Source organism: Doryrhamphus excisus, chromosome 20 (genome assembly GCF_030265055.1).
Source record: "Doryrhamphus excisus isolate RoL2022-K1 chromosome 20, RoL_Dexc_1.0, whole genome shotgun sequence".
NCBI lineage: Eukaryota > Metazoa > Chordata > Actinopteri > Syngnathiformes > Syngnathidae > Doryrhamphus > Doryrhamphus excisus.
This window is the reverse complement of record NC_080485.1, coordinates 10,161,477-10,175,374: the sequence shown is the minus strand read 5'-3', so window position 1 is coordinate 10,175,374 and position 13,898 is coordinate 10,161,477. Positions and strand designations below refer to the sequence as shown.

Sequence of the window (13,898 nt, the reverse complement as noted above, 5' to 3'; positions counted from 1 at the left end):
CTGATATCGGTATCAGAAATTGAGAGTAGAACAATATTGGCATAATGGTTTTCTGCAAAAAAGCCAATATCGCACATCCCTATATATAATATATACAATATTAATACATTATGGGAGTGTAACCACAATATGTTGTTCACGCCTATGTATAAAATATGCCATAAATTTCCAGAAAATCAAAGTTTAGTTGGGAAATTTTTATATTTTTTGAAATACGTCATATTAAACTAATATTAAATATGTTCATTTTAATGAATTCCATTAAATCTGGTGGTGTTTTGGCTGTTGTGGCTGTTTTTCTTGCATTTTTAATCTTGGTAATACCCATAAATTCCCAGTTTCCTATTGATTAATATAAAAAGTTGAGATGTGTAATTAATCAATAATAATAATCCCCTATTCATGTAAAAATGGGGCATAAATGTGTGAAAATATAGTGTTTTCAACACAATATGTTCGGCCATGTTTGATGGTTGTGTTGTTCAATGTTACTGGAAAGTATTTTTTGTAGCATTTCTTCCAATAGTATTGCAATAACATGTTACTGAAAGTGCACCACAAAGGCATGCTGGAACGTCTGATTATCATCTCATTCATTTTCACACTAATTCTCATCGCCTCATTATTTACCTCGAAGCTGTGCAGAACAAACAAGCTGCAGGAATATCAGTAATTACATGTGAGCGGTGAGCGTTGTCCGCAAGCGTCAGACGACAACGCGCTTGTCATTGTGTGAGTGGCAGACGACTCTGACCTACTTTTCACTTCAGCTCAGGATGAAATAAATACACAACCGCAAAACTTTGTCTCATGTCTCTTCACAGCGTATGTTTCCGTGATGTGTTACGTTTAAAAATCCGAGACCCTCAGGTGGCAGTAGTCTCAGATACAGGTGGGCCTCGGTCTTATTCTTGGTGTTTGAGTGTAAGACGGAACTTATGCCTAAATGACAGTATAGATCAGGGGTCTCAAACTCAATTTACTTGGGGGCCACTGGAGCTAGGGTCTGGGCGAGACTGGGCCGCATCAGGTTTTCCAAAAAAAAACCAAAAAAAACGCATTTATTAAAAACAGAAAAATTTATAAACTTTGCTTTGGTTTTCTACAAGAAAAGCTCTGATAAAACATTCCACTGTTGTCAAATATCTTAATTTTTCTGCACAAAATAAGATGAAAAATAAATAAACAAATCAAGAATAAAGAAAATCAATCAATCAGTAATAAATAAATAAATATAATAATAATAATAAAACAGCAAATAATAAAAACTTAAACCACATATAGTTGGTGGGTAGACAAATTATTTTTTTCAGATTAAAATTAACAAAGCATTATTAGAGCCCTGTAGACATGACAAAACACGACTATAGTCACATTTATACTTTTTTTTATTTACAACATATTGCGCAACTGCAGGGTCTTGAGACACATGCTAACTCGCAAACGAGAGAGCTAGCGACCTAAACGGTAGCCTTCAAGTTATTTCCTTTAAACTTAAATAGCCAAAAACTTACCACTTCCACACGGATAGGGAGGTTAACTATTAACAGTTATTTAACCTTTAACATGAACATTAATGAAATGTAATAATTTTTTTTGGGTGCATGATACCATACAGCATCCATATCAAACTTGCGCGGGCCGCACTAACATTAAACTTTCATATTAAGGCGGGGGCCTCAAACTAGTGCCGCGTATTTGAAACCCCTGGTATAGATAATCAGTGATGCTTTACATAGAACACAGCGCAGTGTTTTCTGAGCACCAGTAAATTAAAAATATATATATAAATTGTATTGGAGACATGCATATAAAATGAATATTATCATGTTGACTTTTGTTGATTCCAATTTGCCGACTTGTTTGTTGTCCTAACAGCGATAACAAGTCTTCATTTCCTCATGTTTGATGTTTAATTGCAAAGTCCCGGTACACTTTGCCTTCCGGATTTCCATGAAAATTGTGGGAGTGATGAGTTTGTAGTCTGGTGTTAGCATTGCAGCGTGCAATATTTGTGTATTGTTTGCTGTTTGGCACATCTTGTTAGTCTGGTGTTTGGGTGTTGTGATGTAATCAGACCTCACAGGAAGCGGTTGTAATTAGTAGATAGTCTTCAAATGATGGCAATGCTAAACATTTCCGCTTTTTTTTTGGACATTTTGAGCTTCCTGCAGCGCCATCTGTCTAACCTAATATGTACTGCAGGTACTTTAGTAGACATAGTCGACTGAAGATGAACCCTAAAGGCCCATATCCAGCACTTTGTTGTTTTTGGTTGTAAAAGCTGCTTTTAACACAATTTACCCCTTCTATCATGACCAGTGTGTGTGTGTGTGTGTGTGTGTGTGTGTGTGTGTGTGTGTGTGTAGAACACTGTGTTGTCTGTTGTAGAGATTAAAACAGGTTTAATCACCGAGCAGCTTCTAACAATCTGTTTGCAAGCCACACCAGGAAGTGCTGCCACACACACATATACACACATATACACACACACACACACACTGTGTCCTCAGTGACACCCCGTCATGTCAATCAGCGTGCACTCGACAGCCGTTCACATGTTGTCACTCCATCGTCAATCACACAAGTCCAAGTGAAATCGTTAGCAATGATGTTACAGACACTAATGGCCGCCACTTGTCTGAATAATAATAATAATAATAATAATGAACATTTTCGGCCTCTGTGTTGGACAAGAAGCCATCATTCCTGTCCAAACTGATTGTCGAAAAAATTCTGAATCATAAGAAAGTTTAATGGAGGCCAGAACAAGACAATGTAATATTGATTGGGTAACATTATAGGCTAGCTAAACATTGGTAATGTATTGGTAATGGAGCCGTTAGCATGTAGGCTACACTGTCGAATCGACTGTTCTCCCCGTGCATACGTGTTTTCTCCGGTTTTACTCCGGTTTCCTCCCACATTCCAAAAACATGCTAGGTTAATTAGCGACTCCAAATTGTCCATAGGTATGAATGTGAGTGTGAATGGTTGTTTGTCTATATGTGCCCTGTGATTGGCTGGCGACCAGTCCAGGGTGTACCTCTCGCTCGAAGACAGCTGGGATAGGCTCCAGCATACCTGTGACCCTAGTGAGGATAAGTGGCATAGAAAATGGATGGATGGATGAATGTATAGGCAATAAAAAAATTATTATATTTTTTAAGTATTTTAAAATTGGTAGTTACATTATTATCACCCTATATATTATTCATTCATTCATTCATTTTCTACCGCTTTTCCTCACGAGGGTCGCGGGGGGTGCTGGAGCCTATCCCAGCTGTCTTCGGGCGAGAGGCGGGGTACACCCTGGACTGGTCGCCAGCCAATCACAGGGCACATATAGACAAACAACCATTCACACTCACATTCATACCTATGGACAATTTGGAGTCGCCAATTAACCTAGCATGTTTTTGGAATGTGGGAGGAAACCGGAGTACCCGGAGAAAACCCACGCATGCACGGGGAGAACATGCAAACTCCACACAGAGATGGCCGAGGGTGGATTTGAACCCTGGTCTCCTAGCTGTGGGGTCTGCGTGCTAACCACTCGACCACTGTGCCGCCCTGTATATCATTATATTGACATTATTATTTTATAGTATAGTATAGTATAGTTTTATGATTCAATTTTTACTTCAATATTGTTAATTAGCTGGGAAAGAAAAGAGTCAATAGGCTCTGCATAAATAAGGTTTGTTATTGTCCACTAAAGGGTTAAGTCAGGTATTGCAAGTAAAATGTCAGTGAGAATCAAAGTTGATCTTCCCCAAGCAATCAGTAGCTTGGGTTGAGCTAACGTCGTCACAGCTGGACAGCTTGTCAGGCACTCCGACATCTATCTGAATGAATGACTGAATGTCTCTAATCATGATCTGTGTGTGTGTGTGTGTGTGTGTGTGTGTGTGTGTGTGTGTGTGTGTGTGTGTGTGTGTGTGTGTGTGTGTGTGTGTGTGTGTGTGTGTGTGAGCGAGCCAGTCTCCCAGATGGCACCCAAAGGATTTTCCCCCGATTTTTTTTTCTCTCTTCCCCTCTCCAGGAATTAGACCAGTGGGTTTAGTTGCATCAGTGGCTTTTGACGTAATGTAACAACAAATCAAATCACCTCCGTCCTCCCTCCGGGTCTTACAAATCCATAGCTACATCCAAAAAAATAAACAAAACCCATGTGCAAAGACTGGAACACCGCAATTTATCCAAGAGAGTTCACCGTACCCAAATTCTACTCCCTGTCTCGTTCAATAACAACAAACGACTCACAATTCTGAGTGACAGCTCTGTGAGAAAACAACAAACTGTCCAAAAGTGGGTCAAAGAGTCGCTTATTAGTATTTTATAAATATTAAACTACTGTACTGTAATACAGGACTCAGTTGAGCGTAGACCTTAGCCAAGATTTAACCATCTATTTCTTACTAAGCCACTTCCTGGTTCACAGAGGATGACGTAAGCCAACAGGAACGAACCATTTTAATTTTGGGACCAAAGGGATCCTTTTGATGTGAAAAAAACAACAATATAAATTGTCATATTTGTGTATGTATGTATGCCCTCTAGAAAATGAAGGTACATTATCCAATGCAGAACAGTAATCCCTCATTTATCACCAATTAACCGTGATAAACGAGGGATTACTATAATTCAAATCTGCAATAAAAACCTGTAAATCCGGCGATCAATTATGAAAGCTTTATATTTGTATGTTTGTTCATTTAGACCAGTAATTCACAAAGTGGGTTACATGAATAAAAATGAAAAAAACGGGTGCGCCTGAACGCCTCACAGTGTGAGGAGACTGCAGCAGGAAGTGCAAAGTTGTTCCTTACTCTGTGTGCATCATATCAACAAATAAGTACATTTGAATTATTACTTTCTGCATTAAGATAGTTTTTCTTGAAGATTTCATTCATGTTGGTGTTCCAAAATCCTGTCACTGTTAGTGGCTTTGTTGTTGGTTGTATTTCACGTATTATCAAGAAGGGGGTAGTGGTTCTTTTAGTTGGGACACCATGGACAGATTCCAGTCTGGACAGATAATGGGCACTTTATACTCAAAAAGCAGCGTCAAAACTAGCAAACCTCTATCGGTGCTGTTCGAGCTTTTTCTAAAATGGTGCATTCAGGTGCATGGCATAACTCCTCTGACACAATTTGCCGCTGCCTTCAGGGACACTTGTAAATCACAGCAGATGATCTTTACAAAAGCAACCACTTGTTGCTCATACAACATGAATATGCCGACTTAAAACATAGCCGTCCTAAGAGGCGGGGTACACCCTGGACAGGTGGCCAGCCAATCACAGGGCACATATAGACAAACAACCATTCACACTCACATTCATACCTATGGACAATTTGGAGTCGCTAATTAACCTAGCATGTTTTTGTAATGTGGGAGGAAACCGGAGTACCCGGAGAAAACCCACGCATGCACGGGGAGAACATGCAAACTCCACACAGAGATAACCGAGGGTGGAATCGAACTCGGGTCTCCTAGCTGTAAGGCCTGCTCACTAACCACTCGGTCTAAAGTGATGTAGTGACGGGTGACTGTACACAAGACAGTACTAGCTATAGCGACTTAGCAAACAGAGTTGGAAAAAAAAAGTATAGAAAGAATGGCTATGAAAATCCAGTTATAAAAAACATTATTGCCAAATTATTGTACATTAATGGTCCCCTTTTTAGTTTGATGTCAACTTTACACTAATTTTTAAACAAAAACAATAATTGTTTGCTGGCTACTTCATGGTCTGGTATAAAATAACAGGACTGTACCATTTTTCATTATGTCTCGGGGGTGACAAAAACACTCTCATTCATCTAACAATACTGGTATAAACTGTTATTGGCTAGCGACCAGTCCAGGGTGCACAGCTGGGATAGGCTCCAGCATATTTCTGACCCGAGTCAGAAAAAACGGTATTGAAAATGAAACAAAAACAGCATTTGTGTTGAAATGACAAACATCAAACATGAATAGAATCATATTTAATCATCCCAACATGAATTTAAAGTGTGTTCATCTAGAGCTATATCCAGGAACATGTCCAGAACCGACCTTTGACTTAAGCTCCTCCAGCCATCCACTGTATGTGTTTTTCATTAAATAATGACCTTTAACCTTCTGAAAAATACATTATTGTACCGATGAGTGTGACCCTGGGGCCACGTACTGCCTTGAGATTGTATCTTATTGGCCTACGGCACAAAATGTTGAATTGTTAATATTATTCATATTAATAATACCCTCAGTCACCTTTTCCTTTAAGGTTCCTTTCAGGGTTATTGTTTTTATGTTGTACCAGTGACACTTTAACAGCTTTGTTGGTGCTGGAAAACGTGCTTGGCACTGAAACACACTCCTACTTCTGTTTCTCACATTGTAAAAAGTTTGAAAAATCACCCAAAATATTATTTTCATAGCAACTTTTTATGGAGAATCTAACACACAAATGATTAAATCCTCCTAGTTTGCTCTTTTGTGCAGCGTCCACTCATTGTCTCCGCCATGATGGCAGCCGTCTGTCTGATAGGACGACACCCCCACCGGGAGACGACGACATACTGTAGCAGAAAGGGTGGGGGGGGGGGGGGGGGTGCTGCACTCAATTAGAACATTTAAATCTACACTCGGCTGTCTGAGAGCATCAGCACGGCTAACGGAAAACGGCGGGCGGGCGACAGCACGGCCTAACGAGGTCATAACTATCATTTGTGATTACGACTATGCTCCGAAACTCACTTTTTTTTTTTTTTTTTTTTTTTTTAGGTAACCCTGCACGATGGGTTTAGACCCAAAATGGCGTTATTCTACATTTGCAAAGACTATTTTGATTATTATTATTGTAATTATCATAATAATAATATCATAATAATATGATAGCGTCAATCAATCAATCTCTCTATGGAGTGTCATCAAACTCCTACCTCACTGCCGGTCAGCCCGAGTTCCCAAATCCTCCCCGCCAAGTGTCGACAAAGTCGAATATTCCAAAGATCTCAGCAAGACGTTCCTTCAAAGTTCCAAAATCCGATGAGAAGATTGTCAATATTTCAGCACCTCCTTCCTCCCCTCGATAAAAGGATCTACTAATGGATCCAACAGGCTCTTCTCCTCCTCCTCCTCCTCAAGCCTCCCTCAAAGTGTCGCTCAGCAGCTGTGCGACCCTCGGTGTCTTTTCGCTCAGAAAGGTCACTGCCCACTTCCTCTTCCTGGAATTGTGTCCAGTCCTTACTGCTTCTGCCGCTACTGTTCGTTTTCTTCCTGTCCTGGAGATGAGGGGGGTGGGGGGGGAAACCCAAAAGCACCACCAAGACCAGCAAGCAGTGATGTTTTTTTGGGGAGGGGGGGTTTGGAGACGAGTGCTCGTGTCAGAGCGAGCAGATGGAGTGTGTGAGAGAGATGGAGCAGCGAATGAAGGAGGGAGGGTGATGGAGAGCAAGGTGAGAGAGGCGTCACTTCTGAGAGTGAACATTGAGTGGAAGTGGGAGGGGGATGAGGAGGGGGGGGTGGATTTATTATTCATGTGTTTGAGATAAGGATTAAGTTAAACAGGTTATTGGGGATAATCCACAGAGATTTCCCCACATAAGGCTGCTGAATATTTCACTGTGTGTGTGTGAGTGAGTGAGACAGAGATCTTGTCTAAGCCGCTAAATGAGATGAGCGTGACGCCCCTGCCACACACACGGGTAGGTGGACACACACACACACACACACACAAATCAGCAATTTGGGCAGGATAAAGTGGGCCGTGTGTGTTCTTCTAGTATCAGAGCAGCCTCCATCGCATGCTGTCTGCCTTTTGTTCCCAGACCTGCTTGCTGTTTGCTCAAATTGTCGCCTCACATCTACTTGAGTCTTTCATAATACCCTTGGGAGCATATGTGGATATTTACTTTCAATTCCCACTGTGGAGAAGAATACACACACACACACACGTTGTTTTCCTAAATATGAAAGAAGTCTTCAAAGAAAGCATCACAGTGATGGACATTTTATAATACCAATCTTTATGCTTTCACTTTCACAGTTTCTGCTCCCAGCCCTAGAATGTTTATGTCAGTATACGTCGAGTGGTTAGCACGGAGACCTCACAGGTAGGAGACCCAAGTTCAATTCCACCCTCGGCCATCTCTGTGTGGAGTTTGCATGTTCTCCTCATTTTCTCCGGGTACTCCGGTTTCCTCCCACATTCCAAAAACATGCTAGGTTAATTAGCGACTCCAAATTGTCCATAGGTATGAATGTGAGTGTGAATGGTTGTTTGTCTATATGTGCCCTGTGATTGGCTGGCGACCAAACCAGGATGTACCCCGCCTTTCGCTTGAAGACAGCTGGGATAGGCTCCAGCATACCTGTGACCCTAGTGAGGATAAGTGGCATAGAAAATGGATGGATGAATGTATAGGCAATAAATATATATTTTTTTAAGTAAGAATGTGAGTGTTTGTCTATATGTGCCCTGTGATTGGCTGGCGACCAAACCAGGGTGTACCCCACCTTTCGCCCGAAGACAGCTGGGATAGGCTCCAGCACCCCCACGACCCTCATGAGGATAAGCGGTAGAAAATGAATGAAATGTTGTCAAGTAACAATACCATCAAAAGGAAGTACAGGAAGTGTACAGCTTGAATAGCGGTATAGATTTACTATCCACTGAAAATGGGTCAACAGACAAAATAGCTGGCAAAACAAGTAAGTTCCAACATAATTGAGTGGAGGTAGCGTGCATGAGTGCTGCCGACAGTGGGGAGCTACGGTTCATGAAAGGGAAACATGAATTCCAACTTGTATTGTGACATTGCTGTCCACTGAAAGAGTCACCACACACACAACACACATGCATAGTAAATCTACACAGCCTTATAAAAGCCCTACACTGACTACTCTAAAGTATAAACAAGCTGATTACTATAGTATTGTCCCTTGCTTTGTAAATTGTGAGGGTCGATGTGTTCTAATTACAGCCAACGACTGTGTACATTTTTTTTTTTTACCTTCTGACTTAAAAGGCGTCTGATCTTGATACCCATGAGGCCTCTGGACCAATCAGAGCCTGGTGGGCGGGATTAAAAGGACTAATCTTCCTTCTCGGAGTGTTTTCGTCCCTCAAAGTTGATGATATTCGAGAAGCTCGCATCTTGTCAAAAACACTCGTGCACTGTGTGTCACACTGGCGCTGTGGGAGGTGTAACGAGCAGGCAATTAACTCCAGCGCAAAGCCCGGGGCATCAATTCTACGTGCAGACACACACACACACACACACAGCAAGTATTGCACTAGGAGCAAAAATGTGAGCATTGAGCAAAACACCAGTCGGCAATAAAATGTGATGCAATCATGAACGGTTCTATTTTAAACTGCGTAGTAGGCATGGGCTTGACTAATCAATTATTAATTGATCGTTAAGAACTTGTGGAACTCCATCCATCTAATGTTGTTATGTTGTTGTGTCAGCATTTGAATGACTTTTGATTTACGGTGTCCAGGTCAACTTGTACACTGCCTAGATGGGCTGCCACTGAAAATTAGCATGGTCGCACTACGCCATCGAACAACCCGACTAGGAACAGCTTGATCAAAACGACACATCTTTTTAGGGTCTGAATCTCATAATTAGAACACAATTCTGTATTCAATATAAAATACATATTGGGAAGAAATGGGAAAAAGTGCTGTATCTAAAATGGGATAAATAATATTTTATTATCGACTAGTTCACATTCTAACCTCACATTCTAACAATATCACTGAACATGAACACTAAAAAAAGAAAACACGAAATTGAAAAATTTGTCGTAGTTCCACAAGAATTCATTCATTCATTTTCTACCGCTTATCCTCACGAGAGTGGCGGGAGGTGCTGGAGCCTATCCCAGCTGTCTTCGGGCGAGAGGCGGGGTACACCCTGGACTGGTGGCCAGCCAATCACAGGGCACATATAGACAAACAACCATTCACACTCACATTCATACCTATGGACAATTTGGAGTCGCCAATTAACCTAGCATGTTTTTGGAATGTGGGAGGAAACCGGAGTACCCGGAGAAAACCCACGCATGCCCAAAGACAGCTGGGATAGGCTCCAGCACCCCCGTCACCCTCGTGAGGAAAAAGTGGGAGAAAATGAAATGAAAAATGAAATAATAATAATAATAACACGAGGTACCCAAACTCCCCCCCCCAAAAACCCAACTCTGAACCCCCGACATGGCTTACCACTCGACCGCCGTGCCAAAAAACTCCAAACCAGTCCAGGGTGTACCCCGCCTCTGGCCCAAAGACAGCTGGGATAGGCTCCAGCAGAACCCCCCCACAACCCTCGTGAGGAAAAGCGGTAGAAAATGAAGAAACAAATGAGAGGAAAAATACACTTTAATAATACACATTTTAACCAACATCATACTTCAACTTCTTAGCATATCTGCTTTACAAAATATCAACCCCTTGCATTCTTTCATTTTTCACTCTGTGTCCCAAACTGGAAAAGTTTGGACCCCCCCCCCCCCCCCCAACATATCAACGTATCAGAAAAGAGGCACAATGTTGATCACTGCTTCCCAAATTCAAAACTAACCTGTGTGAATGTTGCCTAAAACACAAAGATCATAGGTTATTACATGTTGTGATTATGCCAAAATAGCAATAAAGGATTAATCCTGGATTATTTGTTGCAGCTCTAATGAATAATGAAAATAATGTAGTGTTAAACAGTTTTCTACAGTGAGACAGTCCCTTGATCATGACGTCGGCTAGCAAGAAGTACTCCAACCGGGTCTTTATATTTGTGCACAAATCGCAAGGGAGGCCAACGTGAGGTCCCACTCTGAGTTGTTTACATATTCTGTGCTTTTTCTGTTTCTGTTTGTCTTTCTTCTGTCATTTCTTTGTTGGGAATTTCAGATTCAGTCTTGTACTTGGCAACTTCAGTCGAGTCTTTGGCTGTTTTGTGCACGTTGAAGTGTCACTTTGGACAGTAAAGATGTTCCGCTCCTTTGGGAAGTGAAATATGTCAGTTTAATCATCCTTTATGATTTTGTTCTTAATAATTCAAACGTGAAGATTAATGGCGCATGGGTTTAAATAATACATGCTGTATTGATGTAATTCCCTGAATACTTCCCAAAGGAAAATGAAGGTGAATTATGAGCGGGACGGCGTCATCCGTCAAATCCGCCTGCCCGTCAACGAGGCATCTTGTAGGAGAATGACGTCCGTCCCTTAAACGATCAAAGGCGACATCACAAACACGAAGGAAACTCTGTTGTTTACGCGCCACACTTTCCCTCCTCTGCGTCGCTTCCACGGCTTCGCTCTTCTCAAGCTCAACGTGTTCTTGGCCTACTTTCCTAAAAAACACAGGCAAAGCACTGAAAATCACGTCCTGGCTGACATGTAAGGAAGCGGTTGATGTTCTCCCTTACGGTGCCGGGACCGCAGGAAGACCACTGGGAGGCCGACATCAAGAACCGCCAACGAGACGCCAGGAGAACGAAGCGAATGTCGAACACGACAAACTTTTTTTTTTTTAACGCTACCTCAAAGAGCGACTTTCATGGTGCAACGTGACAGAGCTTCATTCATTCAGGCAGAACTCTAATCAGATCACAATGCTGTACCAACAGCGGAGAAGAACCGGTCCGATATTCCCTTGTTGGTGTCTGAGCATGCTGCTGCCACCCAAAGTTAGATTCCAACTCGGAGAAACATTGTGTCCTCCTGTATTTCCTGATTAGGCCCAAAGCGGAGACGAGCACACAGTCCAAGCAGTTGTCCTCCATCCGAGGACATTTGAATACATCGTACTACACCCTTTAATCATCTGGTCCACGGTCTTTCCCCTCGATTCAGAGGTTTTCCATGGCTTGACTTAGTACCTGGATCGACCTGTGTGAGGCAACAATGTGCTGCAGGCTCACAGCTTCCTGGATTAGCCCCATTGTCCTGGATTTTTTCTGCGGTCCGTCACACTTTGAGCGCCACGCTACGCTGTTACCGATTGTTGTATTATTGTACGGTCAACTCCATTTCTGATTTGCTGTATTTTTTGTGACAGTCACCAGAGGAAACCGGAGTACCCAGAGAAAACCCACATATGCACGGGGAGAACATGCAAACTCCACGGTGGGATTGAACTCGGGTCTCCTAGCTGTGAGGTCTGCACGCTAATCAGTCGACCGCCGTACAGTCACAGAGTCAGAGGCTCGGAAAGTTTTGATGTTGACCACAACATCACAATTTTCCAATACCTGCGATTGCAGTTTTCCGATACGGGTCTAACCCGTTTATAATTATTCATCAAATCATACAAAAACAGCTACAACTGTAAATTATGTTTATAACAGGACTACGGTTTGCAGTGTAAAAACCGCTACTTTTCTCTCACGCTTTGAACCCTACAGCTTATACGATACATACAATAGCTACAGTTCCTATGATGTTTAGAGTGTAGCTTGGGGAAGTAGTGAATTAGACACTAATATAATTAGTGTATGCTAATATCATTTGCAGGGATCGTGTTTTGATCTGAAAACTGTTTGGTAAGTTTGATCAGGTGTAGGATTACTACAGATTCTGTTTGAACTTGATTATGTATTGATCATTCACGGGAGTGCATACGTAACCAGCATACGTTGGAACACGAGAACCGCCTGCTCATCTTTGTTTGCTGTCAATTCAACACCTTTGGTCTCTTCATACTTGATCTGAAGTGAATCAAACTCGGCTGCACGGCGGTCGAGTGGTTAGCGCGCAGACCTCACAGCTAGGAGACCAGGGTTAAATTCCACCCTCGGCCATCTCTGTGTGGAGTTTGCATGTTCTCCCCGTGCATGCGTGGGTTTTCTCCGGGTACTCCGGTTTCCTCCCTCATTCCAAAAACATGCTAGGTTAATTGGCGACTCCAAATTGTCCATAGGTATGAATGTGAGTGTGAATGGTTGTTTGTCTATATGTGCCCTGTGATTGGCTGGCGACCAGTCCAGGGTGTACCCCACCTCTCTGGGATAGGCTCCAGCACCTCCGCGACCCTCATAAGGATAAGTGGTAGAAAATGAATGAATGAATGAAGGATTCAAACTCCTCCCGCTGACTTGTTATTAATGATAGTGTTCACACCAGATTATGTTCACACCAAATCAAATTACTCTGAGTGATGCTAACTGACAGTAGTTACTTAAGTGGGATGCAAAATAAGCAACACAAGTCTGCAGGCTGAGATGAGTCTTGCTGCTGTTTGGCCACTCCTTGCATCATCACGTGCCGCCTGCTTGCCTGGATGGTGAGCCTGCAGACGGGAAGCAGGGAATACTGAGGAGGGAGTTAACGCTGCCCTTGTATGTGTTTTTTTTTTTAGCAAGTGTTACAACATCTCTATCATGTTGTAAGAGTACATGCAGAGGCCTTGTTCTCCAGTTGAAAGCAAACTAACTCAATCAAACTCTGCGAAAAAAAAACTTGTGTTGGCATTTTGATCCTGAGTGACGGGACATTAACCAATGTGTGTGTGTTTGTGTGTACACATAGACACATATCCCTGAGGACAAATGATGAGGAGATGATATCTTTTGAAGTATGCCCTTTAAAAATAGCAGGCTGGCTGTCAGCATTGCTTGGATTTAGAAGTGTGTACTACGTGTGCATGCATTGTCACCGTATTTGCATTGTTTGTTAGCACACACACGCTCTCCTACTGTACTTGTCTGGCTGTAGCGGCTAAAAGTAACAGCTATTAGGATCTGTCAGCGCGCATGACTGAGCTCTACATAATGTGTGTGTGTGCATAGTGCATTTAACTCCAAAGAGTGATGTACATGTTAATGTGAAATACTGCCGGAGGCTGATGGAGCTGGTGAGGGTGGGGGTGTAAGGGGGGGTAGTATAGGG

The 13,898-nt window shown here is 42.2% G+C and overlaps 1 protein-coding gene and 1 long non-coding RNA gene across 2 annotated transcripts in view; one reads left to right on the top strand and one right to left on the bottom strand.

Moving 5' to 3' along the window:
• Nucleotides 1–7,301, bottom strand: part of cdh5 (cadherin 5) — a 39,708-nt gene extending 32,407 nt beyond the window's left edge. The window contains exon 1 of the mRNA XM_058059063.1: nt 6,937–7,301. The gene's annotated coding sequence lies outside the window, so the exon portion shown is untranslated. The remainder of the gene's footprint in view (nt 1–6,936) is intronic.
• Nucleotides 1–13,898, top strand: part of LOC131108219 (uncharacterized) — a 113,596-nt gene that overhangs the window by 71,176 nt on the left and 28,522 nt on the right. The window lies entirely within an intron of this gene.